General features: G+C 44.2%; 1 non-coding gene across 1 annotated transcript; it reads left to right on the top strand.

Annotated features, from left to right (window-relative positions):
- The first annotated feature begins 12,235 nt into the window (after positions 1 to 12,235).
- On the top strand, positions 12,236 to 12,308 carry TRNAM-CAU (transfer RNA methionine (anticodon CAU)). The gene has a single exon. It is a non-coding gene; the product is annotated as a tRNA-Met (tRNA).
- Positions 12,309 to 25,363: the final 13,055 nt, after the last annotated feature.

Raw genomic sequence — 25,363 nt, 5'->3', positions numbered from 1 at the left:
AGATCTCTCCATCTCATGGTCCTTAATCACATCTGCAAAGACTTGCCAAATAAGGTGACCTTTGTGGGTTCCAGAGATGAGGACCTGACATCTTTGGGAAACCAGTTGTCAGCCCACCGCAGAGGGGATTAGCGAGTGGGCTCTTTGAGGCCCGGGCATGACCCCCAGGATCCAGGAAGTGAGGTTACCTGAGCAAAGATTGTGCAGTAATCTCTCTCTTCCTCCATTCCAAGATAGGGGGTGTTCGGGGAGTTGCAAGAAACTTTCCGGCTTGGCAAATGTGGGAATGGAAGAAGTGTTAGGGGCATGGAGTATTTCTGTGAAGAAATGGAATGCCTTGCACAGAGGCCCTCAAAGTCTGCAATCTGGGCCAATGCACGGAGTGGAAGAGGGTTCGACAAACATTGCCTCCAATTACTCAACTGTGCCACTAGAGTGGTGAAGGAGCTACAGACAATACATAAAGAAAGGACTATACCTCTCCTTTGATTTTTGTAAAATAAATTCAGACTTACCCTCAGAGAATGGCTGAAGGAAGTTCTCCAAACATGAAAGAAATGACAAAACGATAGAACTTGGGAAATCAGAAGGAGAGAAACAATGAAGCAAGAATGTTCGCTTTCATGACTTACTCAACGTGGTGCTAGCACATCTCACATAGAAAATCTCCCCACATCTAAAAAATACTCCTAAAACTTATGAGTGTACTTAGCAAGGCTACAAGATATAAGATCACAATACAAAAAGCAATTTTATCTCTGTGTACTAAAGATGGACAAGGGGGCACTGACATTAAAAACACACTACTTGCTAAAGTACACACTACTTTACCATTTGCTAAAAGGGAGGGAGAGAGAGAGACAGAAAAACAGGTAGAAATCTAGCAAAATATGTACAAGACTTGTATGTGAAAAGCAACAGGTACTAATAAAAAGGCAAAGAAGGTAGAAATAAATGGAGAGATATACTGTGTTCACAAATTGGAAGATGGAATTTGGTAAAGGTGTGAATATCTCCAAATTGATTTACAGGTTCGACATAATTCCTAACAAACTCCTAGCAAGATACTTTTGTAGATGACAAAATTATTCTAAAATTCACACAGAAAAGGAATGAAAATATTGAAAACAACTTTGAAAAAGGATAAAGTGGGAGGAATCAGCCTACCTAAATTTGAGACACGCTTGATAGCTACAGTAAGCAAAACTGTAGTAAGGGCAGTGGATAGACATATAGATCACTGCAAGAGGAGAGAGAATGCAGAAACTGATACACATGAATATACCCCGCTGATTTTCAACAAAAGTGCAGAATCAATAGAAGATCTACAAGTAGCCTTTTGAAAAGATGGCTCCAGAGCGACTGGACCTCCATAGGCAAATACATACATACATACATACATACATACATACATACATACATACATATGCCGGGTGGCTTAGTCGGTTAAGCATCCGACTTTGGCTCCCGTCTTATCTTGTAGTTCGTGAGTTCAAGCCCCACATCGGGCTCCCTGCTATCAGCAGAGAGCCTGCTTCGGCTCCTCTGTCTGTCTGTCTCTCTCTCTCTCTCTCTCTCTCTCTCTCTGCTCCAACCCTGCTCATGCTCTCTCTCTCTCTCAAAAATTAAAAACAAAAACCATATAGAAGCTGCAGGGGATCAAAGATGTGGCAGGTGCAGACTCTGCACCCACAACACTCCTGGCACTAAGTGCTTTCAAAGGTCCCCGTGAGTGACACACCTCCCTGGTGACTACCCTCAGTATTTTCAAATCATACCTATTGTCTTTAGTAAAGTTAACATAGCCGCTAAGCGATTTACTTTATAGCCATAACAGAAAGCTCTTCAAATCACTAATAACTAAGCAGCTTTTGCCAAGGAGTCAGGAATAGAAGAAAGAGCAGCGAGTTAGATGGCCAGGAAAACTGGGCTGTAGTCCCCACACTGTCACAGTGCCATGCGTGGGCGAGTCCCTTGAACTTTTGGAGACCTGTTTTTTCCTTGCACAAAATGCTAATAATACCTGTTTTCCTGTTAGAATTTTTTTTTTAAGTTTTATTTATTTATTTTGAGAGAGACAGAGACAGCACGAACAGGGGAGGGGCAGAGAGAGAGAGAAGCCCATGCAGGCTCTGAGGTGTCAGAGCAGAGCCCGATGCAGGGCTCGACCTCACAAACCACGAGATCATGACCTGAGCCAAAGTCAAGAGTCAGAGGTTTAACCAACTGAGCCACCCAGGCACCCCACCTGTTAGAGTTTTCAAAGTATAGTCAGAAGCCTGAAGTTCTAATCCCAGTTCTGCTATTTACCAGCACGGCAATTGTGGACCCATTTTCCTCATCTCTGCCATGGAAAGGACAGTATCACCCCAAACTTCAGAATTCCAGCTCATGCCACATCTCCCCAGGGATTGCTGTGAGACTCGGTGAGATGATAAAACACACTACCAGCTATTAAAGAAAAAATACAAACTAGTGGATATAAAAATTACTTGAAAGGCTAAGGTGTCAAATGTCATTTTTGTCATTGGTTGGAGGGTCCTTCGCAGCCCTGGAGCCCACAGCTACAGCCGCGTGCAGACAGGATGGCTCATGCCCAGCAGCACCCCAGGGACCTCAGGCCCTCCCTTCCCCCAGCCAGGTTCAGGGGGCTTAAAAGTTTCTTGGTGTCCTTAATTCTCTCAGATTTCCAGCTCCATTATCCCTGTTCTGCTGACTGCTAGTTCCCCCTCACTGAGGGCAATGCCTTTATTTTAAATTAAAAAAATTTTTTTTAAGTTTATTTTCATTTATTTTGAGAGGAGGGAGGGGCAGAAAGAGAAGGAGAGAGAGAGAATCCCAAGCAGGCTCTGCACTGTCTGCGAACCGCAAGATCATGACCTGAGCCGAAGTCAAGAGTCGGAGGCTTGACTGACTGAGCCGCCCCTTTATGTTAATTTCTTGCATGGCCCTGGAAAAGCATTCTTTGCCACCTTTAATCGAATCTAAAATGCCCTCCATTTTAAGTCATATCATTCCTTTATGTACCCCAAAGAGAGAAAAAAAACTGCCGAGGCTGTGACACTGTGTCATGACAGCCCTGCCTGTGAGCGAAATGGTCACATGGGCCTCTCGTGTTGAAATTTCTTTCATCGATTCTGCACCACCTGACAGTCTCCCCGTCTTCAGCTGTGCTGCTTGGCTTTCGATGAGCATTGCTTTGCATGCATCTCAATAATTCAGTGTAATTTAGCTTCACATTATGTCCTTTAAAGCAGTTCTCAAACTCTGACGCGCAGTCACCTGGGGATTTTGCTAAAACCCAGCTCCCGATTCAGTAGGTTTAGGGTAGAGCCAAAGATTCGGCATTTCTAACGACCTCCCAGGTGATGCTGCTCGATCGTGGACCACAGTCTCCGAAGCAAATGTAAAGCACTCGGTTGGTTTTGTAAGAAATAACGGAACTGCAAGCATTTCTTCTGTAATGAACATTCACTTCACAAATAACAAACATATGCCTCACTGCTCTGTCGCCTCGTAAGTTTTCCTTTCGGGACCGAATCGTGGTGTAATCTTTCTGAAGACATTTTACACGGCAATTAAGCCCTGCACATGTAGTACCAACAATACACATAATCCCACTGACGTGATGACAACAGCAACAGCTGTGAACGAGTTGGCACATGCAAGTCACGTTGACACCGGAGGACAGCAATTGTAAGATGTTTTGGATCAGAAGATACATTCCAATGTCAAGCTGTAGAGATGTTAATGTATGAAAAAAATGTGCATCTTGGAATCAATGCAAAATGGAAAGTAATTTATTCTTTCCATTCTCTCTTTCCTATTCTTTTTTTTTTTCCCCTCTTAATTTGAAGAAATTTCCTTCAGGGGTTGGTGTAACCTAGTATCTGCCATAAGTTGGCTTTGCTCTTTGGGCATGAGTTCTCTATCCCATCCAGTCCCATCCAGGGCCCTGTTTGGGCAGTCAGGGCAACTCTCACCCCACTATCTTGCTTGAGGTTCTCTGTACTGGGGCTGAATGTCACCTTCAAGCCTGGCTGCTCATTTTCTTTCCCCTCTGGGGAAAGCCTCTGGGGGCTGAGTTATGGCTACATCTTCTGTGAACTTGCAAAGCCAACGTGCTGCTGGCATGCCAGTAAATGCACTGAGCCTAGCACAAAGTAGGTGCTGAACCAATGTCTGTTGAATTTGGTGTGAAAATCACGACTGATCAGTGATGCCTGAAATTTCTGAGTCACGGAGGATGTGTTTTATCTCAGGAGCATTTAGTGCTTTACATTAGCTTGAGGTGAGGTTGGGGCGGCAATTTCTATTTGAGAGTAGTTATGCTGGGAATTTTTCTCATCAATTCACATGTTATCAACACTTGGCCTAGTGTGGAATATCATCAGAAAGAGGGGACAGGATAAATAAACACACAATTAAATTAAATCTGTAGATCCACATTTCCCGTGCAAAAAAGTTTGAATTTCTAGGGATTAATAGGTGTGCCAAAGAAATGATTCTGTCTGCCATGGGAATTAAACACGCACCCGTTTGCCCCCCAGCGAACTCAACTATAAAACCTGGACAGGATACATAGCTAATAAGTTTGGGAAATTCTGGCATAAACCAATTTAAATAGGTTTCTTTACTGTACAAACCTGGATTGACTTTATTAAGTGTTGTGAATCTCTAAGAGGGGATTGTTTGTATTTAGTGTTTTCCAAATATGTGAGTAGAGGTTTTTCGTTTTTTGGTTTTTCTCAGGAGATAGGCTCTCTTGCTTCTGTGTGTCCCATGTCCCCATATGTGGATTAGATGGGTATGACATGACTCATCTCTCACCAGGAGATCATGCTTTCTTTTGACAACTGTCGAATTTGGGGAGTGGGGGAACCTGTCAGTTCATGGTGACTTTCACTTGGCCTATCTGATGGGTGGCTATAAACGGTTACTTCTTCTAGGTTACTAATTATACCAGGTTCGCTATTTGTCCCTGTTGGGTGATTCATGTAATAATTAATAAAGTCATACAGTAAGATTAACTTTTCTTGCCTAAAACTCAGTGAACTTGATGAACCGAGAGGTGCCAAGGAAACAAAAGTAATAAAGCAGCTTCTGATTGCACAGAGATGAGTTGCTACATAGAACTCTGCCAGAAAGAGCTGAAATGTAGAGATATCCCTCTAATACTATACCGGGAATTCAGAGGAAGGAAAATCCAACAAAGAGCTTTGTTAAAAAAACAAAAACAAAAACAAACATATTGAGAAATAATCAGCACTTTTAGAATAACATTTGTACCTACACTTCGTTTCCAATGCTGTTCCCGGTAAGAGAAAGTATATTAGATATTTGCAGTGTAACAATGATGGCAAACACAGAGGCTTAAAGCAAACTATGGACTGTGTCACAGTTTCTGTAAGTCACAAATCCAAGCAGGGCTCAACTGAGTTCTCTGTTCAGGGTCTCACAAGACTGCAATTAAAGTTTCGGCTGGGGTTGAGGTCTCATCTGAGGCTTGAAGTCTTCTTTCAAGTTCATATGGCTGTTGGCAGAATTCATATCCTTGCAGCTGCAGAATTCAGCCACATTCTACCTGCATCTTCAAGGTTAGCCAGAGAATCTATCTGGCTTTGAATCTCTTTGACAACTTTTAAGTGCTCTTCTAATTAGATCAGGAACATCCTGATCTAATTGTCTCTTTTGATTCATTTAAAGTCAACTGATTAGGGACCTTAATTACATTTGCAAGATCCCTACTGCCATAAAGTAACATAATCTGAGACCCTGGATAGCTCAGTCAGTAGAGCATGTGACTCTTGATCTTGGGGTTGTGAGTTCAAGCCCCATGTTGGGCCCAGAGTTTACTTAAAAAAGAAATACAAAGAATTATGGGACTACACCAAAATTCAAAAAATCATAAAATATTACTCATGGGAGTGATATTCCATCATATTTATGAATCCTGCTCATAGTCAAGGGGCGGGGGAGATTATAAAGGGCATCTACATTGGGGTAGGAAGGGGCCTATTATAGAAGTCTATGGATCATGTGAAATTAACACACATCTCCCTTTATTTTCTACTAAACTCAACTATAAAACCTGGACAGAATACAAGAACAGCTATTTGGGAACTCTGAAAAATAAGTCAGCAGGCACATTGGGGAGGAGCCCGGAATTCTAAGTATTGTCAAACTAGCAGATATCAATCAATAAGATCACCTCATAGCGTAATACTTAAAACGTTCAGGATGAGAAACAAAATTACCTGACAAATGAAGAACTACAAAAACCTCTACCCATATGAAAAAAGACAAGACACCAAGATACAGGAAGCACACATACAAAAAAATCAATCCAAAAGATGGCAAAAAATAGGAATAAAGACATTGGTTCACAAGTTTAATTTGATCGAGAATATTTTTGGTCTTATTTCTTCAAATATTTGTCCCATCATCTCTCTTTCTCTCTGCTTTCCTTTGGCAACTCCAATTACACATACCTTAAGCCACTTGATACTCTTAATTTTTTTTTCAGATTTTTTTCGTTTTGGGTTTTATTTTGCATAGTTTCTATTGCCATGTTTCCAAGCTTACTAATGTCTTCTTATGCAATGTTTTATCTATTAATTCCATCAGTTCGTCATTTCAGATATTGCAGTTTTCATCTGTAGTTCAATTTGGGTGTGCTTTTCTGAAAACATTCTTTATGTCTGTACTTAACTTTGTTAATATCTGAATCACAGTTATAATAACTGTTTTAATATTCTTGTCTAATAGCTAATCTAATATCTATATCAGTTCTGTGTCAGTTTTGATGGATTATTCCCATTATGGGTTACATTTTCCTTATACTTTGAATGTCTGGCAGTTTTTGATTGGATGCCAGCCATTGTGTTATTACTTTCTTTGGATGCGAGATATTTTGTTTTCCTATAGCCCTTCTTGAGCTTTGCTCTGGGATGCCATTAAATTACTTAGAAACAGTTTGAGCTCTTCAGATCTACTTTCTGATTTATGAGGTGGATCTGAGTCAGTGTTTGGTCGGGGTCTAAATATTTCTCACTACTGAGGCACAACCTTCAGGGGTACTCTGCCCAGTGTCCTGAAACGTCTGATTTTTTTCTCGGCCGACTGCGGGAACAGGCTATGTTCTTGGCCCTTTGGGGATGCCAGGTGCCTTTACCTGATCCTATCATATTCTTTCTTCCTCTGGCATCGGGTAGTATGTTCGCATGTGTGTAATGGTGAGAACTCTACTGAATCTTCGAGGGGACCCCCTCCAGATCTCCAGCATTCTCTCTTGGTGCCACGGTCTCCTGTCTGGTATTCTGTACGTTCTAGCTGCCTGGTCTCCCTGGATTCTCGTCTGCATCTTTTCATCTCCAGGAATCCACCAGGCTCTGCCTTCCTTTGGGCTCCCCCTCCTAGGCTGAAGCTTAAAAGCTCTCTCAAGGTAGTAAGCTGGGGCAATAGCAGAGCTCTCTGAATGCATTTCCTGTCTTTCAGAGATCACCGTCCTCCATTGCCTGATAGCCAGCATCTTGGCTGGTTGCGCCATATATTTGCTTTTTGTCTGTGTGTGTGTGTGTGTGTGTGTGTGTGTGTGTGTGTGTGTGTCTTTCAGGCAGCAGGCAAAAATCTGTCCTTTTGACTCCATCTTGAGTGGAATTTCGCAACCAGTACTCTTTTCCAGTGCATACTGAATAATCACAGTGTTTTGCTGATGAGAAAGTGGGAAATGGAGAGGTTAAAGGTCACAAACCGACCCATCCCCTAATCATGATGCTGCCTCCTGGTGGAGAACATGTGCTTCTCATGTCTTCATGAGAGAAATTTCAGTGGAATCTTTCCAACTCAGCCCAATGCTTGGCTCTAATCATATTTATAAATGCTAATAGGAGTTGCAATCGCAATTATGCTAATCTCTTTGTTTAGGGCCAACTGTTGCAAGCAATTATGGTCAATGAGTTCAATTTGTAAACTGGAATTTATTAAATCTAGCCACTTAAATATACCTCTGTTTTAGGCAGATTGCCTGTAACATTTATAACTAAAGCTCTTTACTTTAAAAATATCCTAATGAGACATAAGCACTTATAAAAAGTCTTCATCTCTATTTTCCTTTGATGGAACAAAAAAGGAAAACGTGCCTGCAGTCAGATTTTTGGCCTATTTACTAGATAACAAAGACTCTGTGAAGCTCTTCAGACATATTTCAGAGGATGTTTTCTGAAGAACCCACCCAGCTCCGGCCCAGAGCCTATATAGGAACTGCAGACTCATGGATAGGAGAAACCTTGTATCCTGGACAGTGGCAAACAGGAGAGTTGGTGGCATGGGTAGGCAGTGAGAGACAATTAGGACAAGAAATTAAACACACAGCAGATTTCTTCATATATGCGGGGCACCTGTCTGGCTCAGTCGGTAGAGCATGTGACTCTTAATCTCAGGATTGTAAATTCCAGCCCCACGTTAGGTGTGGAGATTACTTAAAAATTAAAAAAAAATTCTTTCTATTTGCTTTTCGTACCTCCATTTGGGCATTCATAAAATGTAGCTATGTTAAGTGGATTTAGAACTAGACGTAAGCAAGATTCTGAAGTATAAATTATTCTCACCGGTAAACTGAGATCTATAACTGAGATGGTCTTAAAGGCAATTGCTTTTTCCAAGAGTTTATGATTCTCTGATGCTCAAGCCACACCTTTTGAGAGGAATTCCACTCAAGATGGAGTCAAAAGGACAGATTTTGCCTGCTGCCTGAAAGACACACACACACACACACACACAGACAAAAAGCAAATAAATGGCGCAACCAGCCAAGACGCTGGCTATCAGGCAATGGAGGACGGTGATCTCCTTTTGCTGGTGGGGGCCACCCAGAACCCCGCTTGTGGTGCCCGGCAAGACCCTACCAGTGTTTGATCTTCTCTCCCAGTTGTCAATGTTGACCTTTCTCGTGACCTATTTCCTCAAGGTCCCATCTCCCCCAGCTAATCTGATCAACCAATACAAGAAAGTTATCCCTCGTGTTAAGGGTGCAGTGGGTGGTGTCAGATCCTGACTAGGGTGAGGTAAGAAAATAAGAGAATTCTTATGTATATTCATTTTTCTTTCATCCTGTCTGATTTATACTTTGTTCCATAATGTGCATAATATATTAGTTACAATATACATAAACAATTAATAAATATATATACAATAGTACATATCTAACATACATATATTTAATCTTAAACTTTCCCTAATTGTGTAAATCTTCCCCCTCTATATTCTGTCAGTTAATCATGAGGACATCACTGTATGCTAGCTCTCTAGGCTTGCTGCATACCTGTCACCTTAAGCTTCTTCTTGGCAGCCATCTTGGGACTTACCACTGCTTCTTTCTTCCATTGGTGCATCTATTTCCTGGATCTCTTGTATCCCTTTTCCTGGGCATATTTCTGGTGTATCTAGCTTCTGAGAGCTTCTGGTTGCTTGCCTGAAAAAAGGTAAAAGGAAGGTAAATCTTTAAAGACCTTGTATGTTCGAAAATATCTTTAGTGTGACTTCACAATTAATTGATAACTTAGCAGGATACGGAGGTCACTTTCCTTCAGAAATTTGAGGGCATCGCTTTATTATCTTCTACCTTGCAGTTGCTGTTGAGAAATTCAGTATCAATGTGATTCCCCATCCTTTGTATAAAACCTGTTTTATTTTTATTTTTGTATTAGAAACTGAAAAGACTTTCTCCACACCTTCTCTCTAAAGAGTAACCATCATGCTGGCTTTTATCACTGTAGACTTTTTTGGTGAACATTATATAGGTGGAATCACAGAATATATACTTTTTTGTGTGTCTGGATTCTTTTATTCAACATCATGTTTGTGAGATTCATCACAATACACAGTAATAATTATTCAGTCTCATTGCCTTATGTAACTCTATTATATGAATGAAATCAATTATGTGTCCCAAATGCTCATTTTGTATATCATCCATTCTTTCTTTATGGATCCAATATATTGTCTTATCTCTCTGAGAATATTCATATTAATTAAATACTTTTTTCTTACCCTCATCTAAACTTTGCTTCCTCTAAGTTCCTTTAAGGGGCGCCTGGGTGGCTCAGTCGGTTAAGCGGCCGACTTCGGCTCAGGTCATGATCTCGCGGTCCATGAGTTCGAGCCCCGCGTCAGGCTCTGTGCTGACAGCTCAGAGCCTGGAGCCTGTTTCAGATTCTGTGTCTCCCTCTCTCTGACCCTCCCCTGTTCATGCTCTGTCTCTCTCGGTCTCAAAAATAAATAAACATTAAAAAAAAAAAATTAAAATACAGGTGTGTGGGATGCCTGGGTGGCTCAGTTGGTTAAGTGTCTGACTTCCGCTCAGGCCATGATCTCATGGTTTGTGAGTTCGAGCCTCATGTCAGGCTCTGTGCTGACAGCTCAGAACCTGGAACCTGCTTGGAATTCTGTGTCTCCCTCTCTCTCTGCCCCTTCCCAGCTTGTGCTCTGTCTCTCAAAAATAAATAAACATTAAAAAAGTTTAAAAAATACAGATTTGTTTAAGTCTTTGTATTTTATTTTATATGATTTCCTCAACTGTCTAGTGATCCCTGCATTCTGCTCATGTTTATGCATAAGGTACTAAACAGCTGTTTGCTAGAGCGCTGTGTTCACGGGTGGTCTTCCTTGTAGGATGATCTTGCTGCACTATTTTCTTGGAGGAGACTCCTGATGCTAGTACCCTTAGTTTTGCCCTCCTTCTCTGGAGCTGGTCATACTCCACACACAGTGAACTTTCAGGCTGAGGTCCAATCCTGACTCCCAGTATTTTGGGAGCCAACTAGGGGAAAGGCTAGAGAAGCTTTACATGGGACATTGGTATGTGGCCCCATTTTCAGTGTGGCTCCCCACCTTCAGTGGACGTGATGTTTCTTGTCCAGAGACCTTCTTCTGTTTTACCTTTTAAAGAAGACACCTCCAGGCATCTCCCGGTGAGGGCAGGAGAATATGCCTGGTGCTGGGATTTAGGGAGGCCACCTAAGGGTCTCACTCATTTTTCAGCAAACTAACTAGACCAATTTTCTGTCTTTAGCTCTATCTTCACCTCTACTTTCAGAAGTATCTGGAGCCACCAGCTCTTGAGTTTCTGGGAGGTTCCACAAAGACAGGGTTTCCATGACATTGCTTTCCAGCTTCCAGATTTGTTGCTATTTGTCCTCTCTCCTCTCCCTTTGTCTTTTGCACTTACGTCATTTTTTTTTTTAAGTTTATTTATTTTGGGAGAGACAGACAGCGTGAGTGGGGGAGGGGCAGAGAAAGTGGGAGAGACAGGACCCCAAGCAGGCTCTGCGCTGGCAGCAGAGCCTGACCCAGAGCTCGAACCTATGAAACCACGAGACCTTGGGGTGCCTGGGTGGCTCAGTCGGTTAGGCATCCGACTTCGGCTCAGGTCATGATCTTGCGGTTCGTGAGTTCAAGCCCCGCATCAGGCTCTGTGCTGATGACTCGGAGCCTGGAGCCTGTTTCAGATTCTGTGTCTCCCTCTCTCTCTGACCCTCCCCCATTCATGCTCTGTCTCTGTCTCAAAAATAAATAAACATTAAAAAAAATTATGAAAAAAAAAAAAAAAGAAAGAAAGAAACCACGAGACCTTGACCTGAGCTGAAAGCTAAAACTAAGAGCTGGACGCTTAACTGACTAAGCCCCCCGGGGGCTCTGCACTTATGTCTTTCAAAATCCTTTCACTGTTATATCATGAGGCTTCGGACGAGCGGCCACAGGTAGGTATGCTCATTGCTCTAGTTTCAGTCAGAAGTTTTGTTTGATAATTTCTGAACTCCACTGTCTAGCACCTTGACTCTGGTTTTTACAGAATGAAAAAGCTTTCGATACCCAAGGAAGAAGGGATTCTGGTGCCAAAGTTGACAAGTACTTAATTTTTGTTAATATCTATAGGCTTATACACCCCTTCTTTTAGACAAGCCTAATACATTTTGGTTCCTCTGCTTATGGGCTACAATGAACATAATGAGGTCTTTTCATTTTTCCAAAGTACATGTATCATTTGCTGAGTTACCTTCTAGATTACTTAGGAATCTACTGCTGTGGGAGGAGATGTGGGAAAAGAACATTTTTGATGCTATTACAAATCCACTCGATCATTGGCTTGACCTACGAAGATGAGCTGACACCTTTCTCTTTAAGGAGCTTACCACTTCAGGAGGCATCATTACTCATGCTGAGAAATTGCACTGTAGCCCTCTTAGCGCAGTGGGCAGCGCGTCAGTCTCATAATCTGAAGGTCCTGAGTTCGAGCCTCAGAGAGGGCACAGCTGTTTTGCTGTGCTATAAAGGGGTATTTCAAGAAAATAATGAAAACTTTCAGCAAAGGTGCTTAGAGGCCCTGTACGTGGCCAAGCAGATACAGGGATGCCCCCCACAGAGGGAAGGGTAACTGCCTATGTCCACAGGCAGACCATTCAATCTCATTCATAATAAAAGGACCACAAGCCACCCCCAAAAGGAAGTTGTCCACTTTCCTGAGAATGAAAGAAGGGGCATGGGGGCGGTTCAGTCAGTTGAGTGTCCGACTCTTGATTTCAGCTCAGATCATGATGCCAGGGTCCTGGGATCAAGCCCAGCAGTGGGAAAACAAAGAAAAGTGGGAGCCTTGAGCTTAGAAGAACAGCTCGAAATCTCAGGTCTGCCACTTCTTACCAGTGACCTGGGACAAAGGTTTGGTTTTGGGTTTTTTTTTTAACTTTTAAGGGCTCATTCCTTATTTGTGAAATGGGAATAATAACACCTAACTGGCAAGGTTGATTGAACATATTAAAAGATATTGATATATTACAGTAAATGGAAGAATCTTATCCCATATTTTGGCAAGGAGTAAACAGTCCAATAATTAATGTTCTTAATGTAAGGAGAGGGACTACAGAGGTGTGTGCTCACTGGTGGATTTTTCTCTTAGAAAAGCATCACCTGCACTGTCCAGAGATGACAGGGTGTGGCATCGCTGTCCAGGAGCTGCAAGTCTCTTCCAAAAGAGAATGAGGGTGCCTGCGTGGCTCAGTCAGTTAAGCGTCTGACTTCGGCTCACGTCATGATCTCAGGGCTCTTGAGTTGGAGCCCCGCACCAGGTTCTCTGTGCTGACAGCTCAGAGCCTGGAGCCTGCTTCAGATTCTGTGTCTCCCTCTCTCTCTCCCCCTCCTCCACTTGCACTCTGTGCCTCTCAAAAATAAACATTAAAAAGATTTTTTTAATTAAAAAAAAAAAAGAGAATGATGACCCAGACACTGTAGGATCCCTGCGAAGCACCTGCTCACTGACACAGGCACACTGGCATCAGAAGGTTTCACTGAACACAAACGTGCATGATCCCTTGCCAGGCGGTGTGTGAAGAGTCCCCTCCACCACACGGTGGTTTCAGTACCAGAACAAAGAAGGCAATGCCAAGGTGAAATAAATAAACATTAAGGACTCCAAGTGGGGGCAATTCTCTAAGCACGAGCCCCAAAACCTGTCATTTCACCTTCCTCCCAGGGCCTCTTGGGGTGCCGTTTCTGGTAATGTCCCTACACGCTCCTAAACCCTCTTCTTGACTCGTCCTACATTTCTTTCCATGTGTACCCTACACCCCACAGCTCCACCTGAACAGGTTCCAAAGGAACACTTTTCCATAGTTATTTCCACAGATATTTACAAAGAATGGTCACTTTCAGTCTGGAAACAGAAAAAATGCATATGACAGATGATCCTGATATAGATCTTTTAAGGAGACAGAAATAGTGAGATAACAGATGAGCTGCTCATCTTTTTAAAAAATAAAAAAAATGTTTTGTCATCAAGGTGATGCGCACTTTCTTTTTCCCTCTTTTTTTTTTTTTTTTTAACTTTTTGGGCCACATTGTCGTTCTGTCTACAGAGTTTTCCCCAAGTTCAATTTGACCACTTTCCCCTGACCCTGCTCGTAAGTATTCCACTGGAATACACAGAGCGGAATATTATTCAGTCATGAGAGAGCAGGAAATGCTACCATTTGCCCCAGCATGGATGGGCCCTGAGGTTATCATGCTGAGATAAGTCAGCCAGAGAAAGGCAAATACTGGATTATATCACTTATATGTGGAATTTTCAAAAGGTAAACTTGGTAAAAATAGAGAATAGAACGGTGGTCAGCAGGGGCTGGGGCTGAGAGGGATGTCACTTAAGGATATAAACCCGCATTTAGTAGATAAATAGTTACTGGAGATCTAATGCATGGCATGGAGGTTACAGTAATCAGTACTATATTATAAACTTCAAAGTTGCTAAGACACTAGATCTTAACTGTTCTCACCACAAAAGAGAATGTGATATATGGAGGTATAGTTAATGCTATGGTGGTAATCATATTGCAGTATATAAATGTGTAAAGCCAGGATGTTGTACACCTTAAATTTCCACAATGGTATATGTCACTTATATCTCAATAATAGCAATAATAAAAAAGGAGTAGGACAGAGAAAGAAAAGCTGGGCACTCGGGCGTTAACTCCAGTCCTCCGACATCAGGGATGGTCAATGATCTCACTGACCTGATTGGGCTGGTTTTCTTCCCAGCCTAGGTGGCCAAAAATGAGGGCAAGAATGGCTCCAGCTGGGAGCATTAGAGCAACCCATAATCAGAGATGTTCTAGGAGAACATCATGAGGAAACAGCAGCATTATGACCTAACCAAATAAAGTTAGGAATGTCCAGGCAGTGCGAGCGGAATCTGAGTTCCTACTGTTACATTAACACTTGCGGCAAACCTGGGTTCCCATTTCCAAAGGCTGGGAGCTGGCCAGGGTCATCAAGTCAGGTACGGAATACTTTGTACTTTTTGCAGATCAAGCGCCCGTTTTAGAATCTGAAAGCTTCTGACACCTTTTAGGGTCAAGCAGACACTCCTGGCTGATTCACATACCAGAAGACTGAAGTCAAGTTGTCCTTTTTGCCTGAGCACACAACCAGGAGAACAATTCCGAGCAACCGAAGGCATAATGAATGTGACCCAGCTCTCCTTGTGTTGAAGGAAGGAAGGAAGGAAGGAAGGAAGGAAGGAAGGAAAGAAAGAAAGAAAGAAAGAAAGAAAGAAAGAAAGAAAGAAAGAAAAAAGTAGGAAAGAAAGGAAGGAAGAAAAAAAGAAGGAAAGAAAGAAGGAAAGAAGGAAAGAAAGAAAGGAAGGAAGGAAGGAAAGAAAGGAAGGAAGGAAGGAAGACAAAAGGAAAGAAAGAAAGAAAGAAAGAAGGAAAGAAAGAAGGAAAGAAGAAAGAAAGACAAAAGGAAAGAAAGAAAGAAGGAAAGAAAGAAGGAAAGAAGGAAAAAAAGGAAGGAAAGAAAGAAGGAAAGAAAGAAAAAAGAAGAAGAATTGAATCTGGGCCAGTTAATAACACAGTCCACTGGTTTGTGCCCAGGACACTGAATCTGCATGTGGCGGCCCTTTCCAAAAGACGATCTGTGCCTGAAGGGAATGCTTAACCTTTCCGTGATTTGTCTTTTAAGGCTCTGTTACCCTGGAGTCCCCTCTTTATACCAGCAGCAACACCCCAAATTAGTTTCCATTCACAAATCACCTCTGATGCGGCCTCCCTGGGAAAATGAAAAGCCTACTTAACTAAAGGAGCGCCCGCTGCCAAGAAGTTGGCTTGGGAGAATGGCAGTAATTAAATGATGATAATATTTAGGATCACGCAGGTATAACAAAGCCTCCTTTCTTTGTCTCAGGTGGGGACACGTTAACACATTGCGTCTGTCTGGGAAGGGAGGTAGGCAAGGGAGGAAGGCAGCCATGGTGGGGGCGTGAGAACGGGGAATTGGAGAGCCTCCGCAGGGGCGGGGGGTGCTGACTTCTCAGGTCCGGAGGAGAGGCTGGTGCTGGGAGTGAGAGCAGTTTAATATTAATTTTCATCAGAGATGGGCCCTGTGGCATTTCAGCCTAAGATGTATCAGAACAGGCGAGAGAGGAAACAAAGCCACCTTCTCTGTTAAATGGTTTATTGTCTGGGGGAGGAAAGGTGGGGAGGGGAGCACAGGGTTTGGGGAGAAAGGGAAGAAGAGTACAAAGAACTACCTTTGGGTTGGTTCACTTTAACGAGTCTCAGTCTCACACTGTCCTGAGGACCCTGAAGCTCTCCCCAGAGCCTCCAGTCCCCGGCTGCCCCCCCTCCCCACCTCATCTCACAGTGGTGGCCAGATGGGAAGTTGGGTCCCAGTGACCAGACTTCCCTCTCTCCAACTGGGGGACCTCGTGGGCATTGTCAACCCACCCACCATACATCTAGGAAGGGGAGCGGCCCAGCCCACCAGCCCGCTGACCCGACCTGCGTGCACCGATGGGGGTCTCCCTTCACCCTGTTGGCCTGGAGGCATGAGCACCACGCTAGCGTTTGCCTGCTGAATGCATACCTGTCTCACGATTCGAGCCGACCCGAAGGTCTGTATGATGGATGCATCCTGCAGATCTGATACATCAGTAAATCCATACCACTTCCTTCAGCTAAAGCAATTTCATCAGTTCAGCCCACAAAGAGGATAAATGGAATGCTCAGCTCAGGGCTCGGGGCCAGGGTTCCAAACACGTGGGAAGGAATGGGTCTGTGTTCCTCATCCATCCTGCCTGGATTGGACAAATTCCATCCGGGAAGGCAGAATGCCAGATCAGTCTATTTCTGTCCCCCACCCCCTTTCTCTCTGTCTCTGTCTGTCGGTCTCTCCCTGTCTCTGTCTCCCTCCTTTGCTTGTTCTCTCTGGTGAAACTTAACTCTGGCTAGGACAAACTGAACCACGCAGGGCCATGGTGAAAAGACCAGGGTGCTGTTTGCCGCGTTTGGGAGGATTCTCTGTGTTGGGAGTCAAGGGTAGTGGGAGGAGAGATGAGGAGAGGAATTTAGCCAGAGCGACTTCTCTTAGTGAAGACAAGCGGGGCTGGCCTGGGCTAGGTATCAGATTCAGCACCGTTTACTTCTTAGGTGGCCAGAGGTATAAGAAATGCAGAAATTCCTGCACAAGAGGCCTAGGGTCCAGGCGGAAGATGTAAGGAAAAGAATGAAACGTGGGCTCTTTCTTATACTTTCCATTATTGGCGCTTTTTTTCCCCTGTTTATAAATATAACACATTCGCATTATTGAAAAGCTAGAAAATACAGAAAAGCCTAAAGAAGGAAACTAAAATATTCATCTACTAAAACTGAAGGATAAATACCACCAACTTTTTGGAGAATGTTATTTTCATATAGACTCATAGCCTACTTTTTTTCTTTTAGTAATTATTTTGTGGGCATTTTCCAAAGACATTGCAACATCTGCAAGGATATGTTTGTAAGGGGTGCCTGAGGGGCTCAATCGGTTAAGCATCTGACTCCTGATTTCAGCTCAGGTCATGATCTCATGGTTCACGAGACTGAGGCCCACATCAAACTCTGCACTGACAGCAAGGAGCCTGCTTGGGATTCTCTCCCTCTCTCTCTGGCCTCTCTCTCTTTCAAAATAAATAAATACACATTAAAAAAAAGAATATGTTTTAAAATCAGCTGAATTGTATTTCCTTGTATGGATAAAACGTACATTTTAAAATCATTTCCTAATGCTAGCACTGAGGCTTTTTTTTTTTTTAATGTTTATTTATTTTTGAGAGAGAGAGAGAGCATGAGCAGGGGAGGAGCAGAGAGAGAGGGAGACACAGAATCCGAAACAGGATCCAGGCTCTGAGCTGTCAGCACACAGCCCGACGCGGGGCTGGAACTCACAGACTGAGAGATCGTGACCTGAGTTGAAGCCGGACGCTCAACCGACTGAGCCACCCAGGTGCCCCAGCACTTAGCTTTTTAATTTTTTCTACTATAAAGAAAGGCTCCTTGGGGCACCTGGGTGGCTCAGTCGGTTAAGCATCCGACTTCAGCTCAGGTTACGATCTCACAACGAGTGGGTTCGAGCCCTGCATCGGGCTTTGTGCTGACAGCTCAGAGCCTGGAGGCTGCTTCGGATTCTGTGTCTCCCTGTCTCTCTGCCCCTCCCCCGCTTGTGTTCACTCTCTGTCTCTTGAAAATAAATAAATGTTAAAAAATTTAAAAAGGAAAGGCTCCAGTGAACGTGTGTGTGTGTGTGTGTGTGCACGCGTGCGCACGTGTAGTGTGGGTATGCGGAATTATTTTAAGTATGTTCTTAGGAGTAGAATTACCACATTAATTCTTGATGTTCTTCCAAATCCTGGCAGGCAGAAAATTCTAGGAGAATGGGCTTAGCGCTGCATTACACATAGGGGGCTCTAGCAGCTCAGCTTTGCAACAGAGGGCGGCTCATACTGCCGGTCTTCTTTGGAGTCCAGGAGAGAAAGAGACAGAGAGATTGAGAAAGTGTGTGTGTGTTAGGAGGGGAGAAGAGAGTGCATCTGAACTGCTGTACCCTTATTTCAGGTGGTCCCTAGAGTTGCTCTGACCTCTGACCTGCCCGGATCCTGGATCCACAGCTCCCAGGCAGCTGTGTTCATCCTCAGGAGCATGGCCCATAGATTTCCTGAAAGAACCTGAGATTACTGGGGGCTGGAGAAGGTGGGGAGTGCCTGGGAGTTTTCTCCATTTAATCCGTGGAGACTAGAAATGCCCACCATTCCCCCTTCCCTCCCTCGGCTCCCTTGGGGACATTTGGATGAACCCTCACAAGACTCCCCTGCAGCCTCTGTGGAGCCAGACCATGTGAACAGAAGGGAGCCGCCAGCCTGGGGTGCGGAGAAAGGACGGCATGAAGCAGGGCGTGGCAGTGCTCCCCCGGAATGTCCAGGGGAGAGAGGCCCCCCCCACCTGGGTCCCCCACCGGAAAGGCCTTGACCATGGTGGGCCAGGTGAGGATAATGCGTCAGGTCTCACCTGCCTTCACTCCAAGCTCATTCAGCCTCCTTCTGATTAATGTTAGGATGTTAAGCTTCTGGGCCTTTGACAGGAATTAGAGCATTTTTGTTACTCAAAGAAATAACCTTCAGCAGAAATGAAACACTGGCATTTCAGTGTGCGTGCTTGGGTGTTAGGTGAGTCAGCCTCCGGGAATCTGTCTAAAGGGCACCGTCGGGCTGAGGGGCAGCCCCTGAGCAGGGCAAAGGCAGGGAGCTAAGGCCATCTGCCGGAGTCCTCAGAAGCTTTGTGTAACATTCTCGTCGTGACCCTGCAAACCTCGTGGTGTCACACTCTGCCTTCCCACTGCTGCGGCCACCAGCCGGCAGAGCCGACTGTCTTGTAAGGCCACACACGGCATTTGGTCACTTCCCCGGGTTACTTGCAACTGGACAGCAGTTCTAGAACTCCGCGTACGTACAAGCTATGTGCCAGTGCGAGTTGTCGGTTTTTTTCTTCCCTGAATACTGAACGTGAATTACTGATCAGCATTACTGATAACAGACGTGGGCATGTAAATACAGGACTGCCCTCCACGGTCAGCTATACGATTGCTTACGGTTATGGATTGAATTGTATCCCCCTCAAATTCATACGTGGAAGTCCTGATCCCCAGCACCTCAGAATGGGACCTTATTTGGAAAACAGGGTCCTTGCAGACGTAATTGGTTAAGATGAGGTCCCCCTAGGGTAGGGCTTGCTTCTCATCCAGGATGACCCGTGTCCTTATAAAAAGGATGCCATGCGAAGAGACAGGCACACACACACACACACACACACACACACACACACACACACACGGAACACTGCGCGAAGACTGGAGTGATGTTGCCACAAGCCAAGGAACTAGAGAAGCCTGGATCAGATCCTTCCCTAGTGCCGTCAGAGGGAGCATGGTCTTGCGGATAACCTGGGTCTCTAATTCTAGCCTAGAGAACTGTGAAACAATACATTTCTATTGCTTAAGCCACTCAGCTTGTGGTCTTTCATAGGGACAGCTCTAGGACACGAACGCACTCACCGCCACTGAGGAGCCTTCTGACCTTGGAAGACCTCCTGGCCTTCCTTACACCTCTGCTTTTTACAGAAAGGCCAGCCAGGTCATGCCTATTTTATAGATGGAGAAACTATATCCGAGAGAGATGAAACGATTTATTTGAAATTGCTTTCTGGTGAAACCCTTGGGGAAAAAAACAACAACGAACCTGGGAAAAGTTAACTGTGGCCACATGCTAATTGTCTGCCTACTGTTAACCTCCCATTCAGTGCTCCGTGCCGCCTTAGGGTTTGGGCCTTTGGGATGCCCTGTTCTTGGCGATGGAGTACAAATGAGTAGCAAATCCGGGAGTGTTGAAGAGTAATGCTGAGCCAAGTCTCACAAGAATGTTGAAGGACCCCTTTATGTAAAATCTGCCAATAGAGAAGGGTGTGGACCCCAAAGTACTTGTTTTCATGCTACGCAATGCCAAAGAATGTTTTAAATTATTTAAATGTTTTAAATTATTTAAATCATTTAAGGGGCGCCTGGGTGGCTCAGGTGGTTAAGCGTCCGACTTTGGCTCAGGTCATGATCTCGCAGTCTGTGAGTTGAGCCCCGCATTGGGCTCTGTGCTGACAGCTCAGGGCCTGGAGCCTGTTTCCGATTCTGTGTCTCCCTCTCTCTGACCCTCCCCCGTTCATGCTCTGTCTCTCTCTGTCTCAAAAATAAATAAACATTAAAAAAATAAAATAAAATAAATCATTTAAAAAACATGTATTTTCCAATCAAATCGAATGGAATCGAACTGAATAAATAATTTAACGTTTAAATTAAAAGTGGGGGGGGATTTTTCACTCTGACTGGGGAACTGCCTGGGTTCCCAAATTCTTGGGCAAATATCTGGATCAGAATCTCATTTTTCAGTGCCCAGTCATGAGGGATTAAACATCCACATCCCTACAAACGAGCTGCAAGTAATAGACACAGTTGGGAGCTCCAGCTCTCTCTCACGAGGGGTACAACCTCCGACAAGATGCATTCATGCCCCTGGGTCTCATCTCTACATGGGATGACAAACCACACCATATTCCAGAGGGTTCTAAGGGAATAAAGTATATGGCAGTGCTTTATAAAGGGCAAAGTCACCAAGCAGCGCAAACGGCTGTGTCTGAGGTATGGAGAGAGAGCAGTTCAGATTTCTGAGGCACCACTGTACCCAGGGAACATTCTGGTGTCTCCTGCCGAGGTCACGCAAAGACGGGGCGAGATGGCAGCTCCTCTCGGGAGCTCTGAGGTGGAGTTCTGACTTGAAGAAGTAAACCATGGGAAGGACTGGGGGAGAGCCAAATCTCAAGTTGTTTTGCAAACATGTCACCCCTATGTTCATTTTCTGGGGGAGAGAACGCCTGGCTATAAGGGTTGGTAACTACTGGATCTTTCCTCCCAAAGACTTCCTCCACTCTTTAGGAAGGATGTGTGTGTGTGTGTGTGTGTGTGTGTGTGTGTGTGGTGGGGGGAGTCAGGAAGAATGGTAGGGAGGAGAGGAGCTGGGGCAACTTGAAAGAAATGCAGACCACAAACCTGAAGACATGTATTCTCCATTCAAATCGAATGGAATCAAACTGAATCAATGACTCCGTCTTCCAGCCTTGCCCACCTTACTGAACACCCCACCACGTCCTTCTCTCCAGCAGGCTGCCTTTCTCCCAGTGATTCCTTTTTAACCGCCTTAAGGTTTCATCTGTTTTAAGGGGAGGTGACTTTAGAGTATGTAGTGCCATTTGCCCCCTAGCTACCCCCCCCCCCCTACTGGAGCCGGGTATTCTCTGCACGCACAGAAGAGCCTCTGGTGTCAGAGTGGCAGTGTGTGGGAGTCAGCGTGCTACCCTCGCTCCAGCCCGTTCCCCCAAGGAAGATGTGGGAAAAAGAGCCTGAACACAAAGGGCTGATCCTGCCAGGCTTTGTGTGTTTGTAAGAGTTAGAGGGTGCAGGCTGGAGGTGGAGTGGGCAAGGGGAGGGAGGGGAGAAGGAAGGTGAGAAGGCTGCGTGTGACTCACTCCGAAAGAATTGGGCTGTCTGATTTTCTACATTCTCAGGGGCTGGGAAAGCAAACGCAAATGACCTCAAATTTAGCTAATAGAGAACATTGATTTCCTTTATGCGGCGCAGCCAAATGCATCCAGCTTCCACTTAAATATTGCCAGCAAGTATTTTTCAGGTCTTATAATCAAACCCTCTTTTTAGGTCACCTTTAAATTCCCTAGCTGTCCCTTTGAGGAGCTGCATTCAGGGATGATGTCTCAATTCAGAAAAGGTGGCTGACTCTTAATTATGCTGCCGATATGCATTTCTTCCTTCCTTTTGTGGAGAGTAGAGAGAAACAGACAGCCATTCCTTCTCCTCTAGAGCTATGTCATTGTCCTGGGTTTACAGCACTACTGTATATACGTGACCCCTCTCTGGCAGTCTGCTTCTAGCTTTCCTTGTCCACCAACCTTTCAGCCGAGCCCAAGGATGGCATTTATCGGAAGCAGGAGAGCAGCAGATTAATTCCAGCACCAGAACGAGCTGGAAGAGAGCGTACTCTTTTTTGTTAGTTTCCCTGGCCGACTACATCGTAATTACTTCCTATGGCGTCTGTGCTCCTTTAACCTCACTTCAGGTGAGAGTACAGAAAGCAAATGATGCTTTCACTGTCGCATGCCTCCATGTGAACATGTATATAGAGTCTGTGAACTGACCATATCAAGAACCACAGAACATTTTATTATCTAAACTGGGTACATTGTTGTATTTAGTTTCACGAGAGGAAAATTTCAACATCCCTCCTCCGGGAGGCTGTCTAGGAAACACATCTCACCAGTTTGAGAAATTCTCCTGCCCTGGGTGTTCCTGGCTTCCTGCTGTGTTTTCACTCCTGCTCCCCTTCCCTCCCGCCCCCCCCCCCATCCTAATGAATATTCAGCCTGCATCCTTCAGCCAGGATTTTGAATAGGATGCTTCCTGTTTTCCTATTAGAGATTAACTGTTGTCCTGGGTAAAAGGGATTGTTTGGTAAGAACTTGCAGCTGGGAATTCCTGTTTATTTTCCATTCTGACCCCGGTTCTGGGGATAACATACATCTCATAGTTTCAAATAAAGCCTTGTATATTCCAACGCATGTTAGGCCTGACTCTATATTACAAATACCTATGTATTTTAAACCTGCCTACTTCTTGTCTCACTGTGAGCAGCTCAAAGGTAGGGATTAGGTTTTATTAATTTCTCTTTTCTGGTGCCCAACACAGTGCCCAGAACAGAGCAGAAACTCAATAAAATTTGGTGAATGGATGAATAGGCATCGTGATTATAAGTTCCAGAGAGGGATGATCATAATCATCCATCATTGTCCTGAGGCTAGGAAGGGATAAAGAAAGATGAAGATTCGTGTGTACCTATTGTGTGTCCTTGTTGTCAGAGTAGTGATTACCTAAGCACGTTGTGGCATGACCCATTGGGTCCTGGACTGGGGTTTTTAGTCTTCTGCCTTTAACAACCGTGGATTTTCCACTTTTCTCTCAAGTGCTTTGTCGTTGCTACAGCTTTACCTGGTTACAGGGCTACATGGATCAGGGCTGTGGTTCCTTGCTTGCTGTGTGCCTCGGAAGCCAGTCACTGAGGGTGGTTTGTGAACCCTCGGTGGTTACCTGGGTAGACTCGAGGTGTTCCAGAAGAATTAATTCACAGGCAGGTGATGGTTTTGTCACTTTACAGAGAAAGTGACAAAAGCGTGTTTGGAAGTGTAGTTCTACCAGAGCCGTTTATAAATGTGTAGAGATTTGCCATGTGGATTTTTGATCTGTGACTAGGGTTTCTTGGGATTTGCCCTGAGGAAATTGTCTAGGAACCCTTTCACAATTAAAAGGAAATCATGGGTGTCTTTCCTGAAGACTTTATGGATGATGTTTTGCACTTACCATCTCAAGTAAGAAATATAAACACCTTGTATTTCCTTCATACTCCTTTAAAAAAATTTTTTTTAATGTTTATTTATTTTTGAAGAGAGACAGAGACAGAATGCGAGTGGGTTAAGGCAGAGAGAGAGGGAGACACAGAATCCAGGATCTGAGCCGTCAGCACAGAGCCTGACGTGGGGCTCGAACTCACAAGCTGTGAGATCATGACCTGAGTTGAAGTTGGTCGCTCAACCAACTGAGCCACCCAGGCACCACTCCTTCATACTCCTTTTTAAAGGCTGCAAATGTACTTTTCAAACATGATTTCATGACTCCTTTGAACCAAGCCTGAGAAAAATAATGGATACACTTAACATTTGCTGAAACCTTCCAATAGCTTCCTCTTGCCCTGGGGATAAAGTTCTCCTGCAGCTACCTCTCCCTCCACTCTCCACACCCTTTCTCAAACACTAACCTCCAGTCGCACCTCAGGATGGAAGCTTCTAACCTGCAAGGTCTTGCCTTCAGCCTTCGTGTCATTGTCCCTTTCACCAGGAATCCCTCTCTCACACTCTGCACCAGGTCCGGTCCCCTTGCTATTTGCTCCCACAGAGGGACCTGAAAAGAGAAATGAAGGGCCCACAGTGCATACGCTTTTAAAGAGTGATCACAACTTTTTGGTTATTTGAGATGTAAATAGGAACTCTCTGAGCTCAGGGTTGTCCTCTTTGTAATAATCCACGTCCTTCTGTTTATGTATTTGAATTGATGTCCTTTCAAAAGTTGCTGCCAGAATTGTATTTCAGAGAAGCCAGGAAGAGCTTGTCAAGCCTCTTGACTTGTAGTTTGGATGGTTTTGTTTTGTCAGATTACCTTGGCTGTCCAAGGAAAGAGTAAATCACACCCCAATCTTTGACTTCTTCCTCTGGATAGTTTAACATATTATTAGTAGTTTGACCATCATTCAAATTCCATTATTAGGAAGCTCTGAAGATTACCCGACTTTTCTGATTATATTAGAATATCCTTTTATTTAATGTTACTTAAAATAGAGGTATGCAGAGGCTTAGAAGCCTTTTGGTTATATAAGATACTTTGTGACACTATTATTTTAATCATGTTAGGTAATCGTTATTATTAATAATATGCACAGCAGCAGGAGGGCCTAGAGAGCAGATTTTGAAGAAGACCATACCAATCGTGATATGTAAATTAACATCTCTGTGGCCCAGCAATGGAAATGACAATAATACCTACCTTGTAGGATTACAATGGGGGCTAAATAAAATAATGCGTAGAAAGAGTTTAGGGTTATACATAGCACAAGGTAAAGTCTCACTTAAGCGCTACCATAGGAGTGCTGACTACACTGACTCCATCTTTGGTCCCTCATCTTGTTCTTGCCCGTGCAGTGACCTCCCTCAGGGCCACGTATTCCAAGCCTCGAGGAGGTTAGTGTATGCCCTGACTGGAATATGGGAAGGCTTTTTCTGATTTTCCCGAAAGTGGTGCACAGAAGGCCCCACTTGAGGTAACCAGAGAGGACTGATGCACAGACAGT

Source organism: Panthera pardus, unplaced genomic scaffold (genome assembly GCF_024362965.1).
Source record: "Panthera pardus isolate Hobbes unplaced genomic scaffold, ASM2436296v1 HiC_scaffold_13, whole genome shotgun sequence".
NCBI lineage: Eukaryota > Metazoa > Chordata > Mammalia > Carnivora > Felidae > Panthera > Panthera pardus.
Note: the sequence above shows the minus strand (reverse complement) of the source record. Positions and strands in the feature narration are given on the sequence as shown.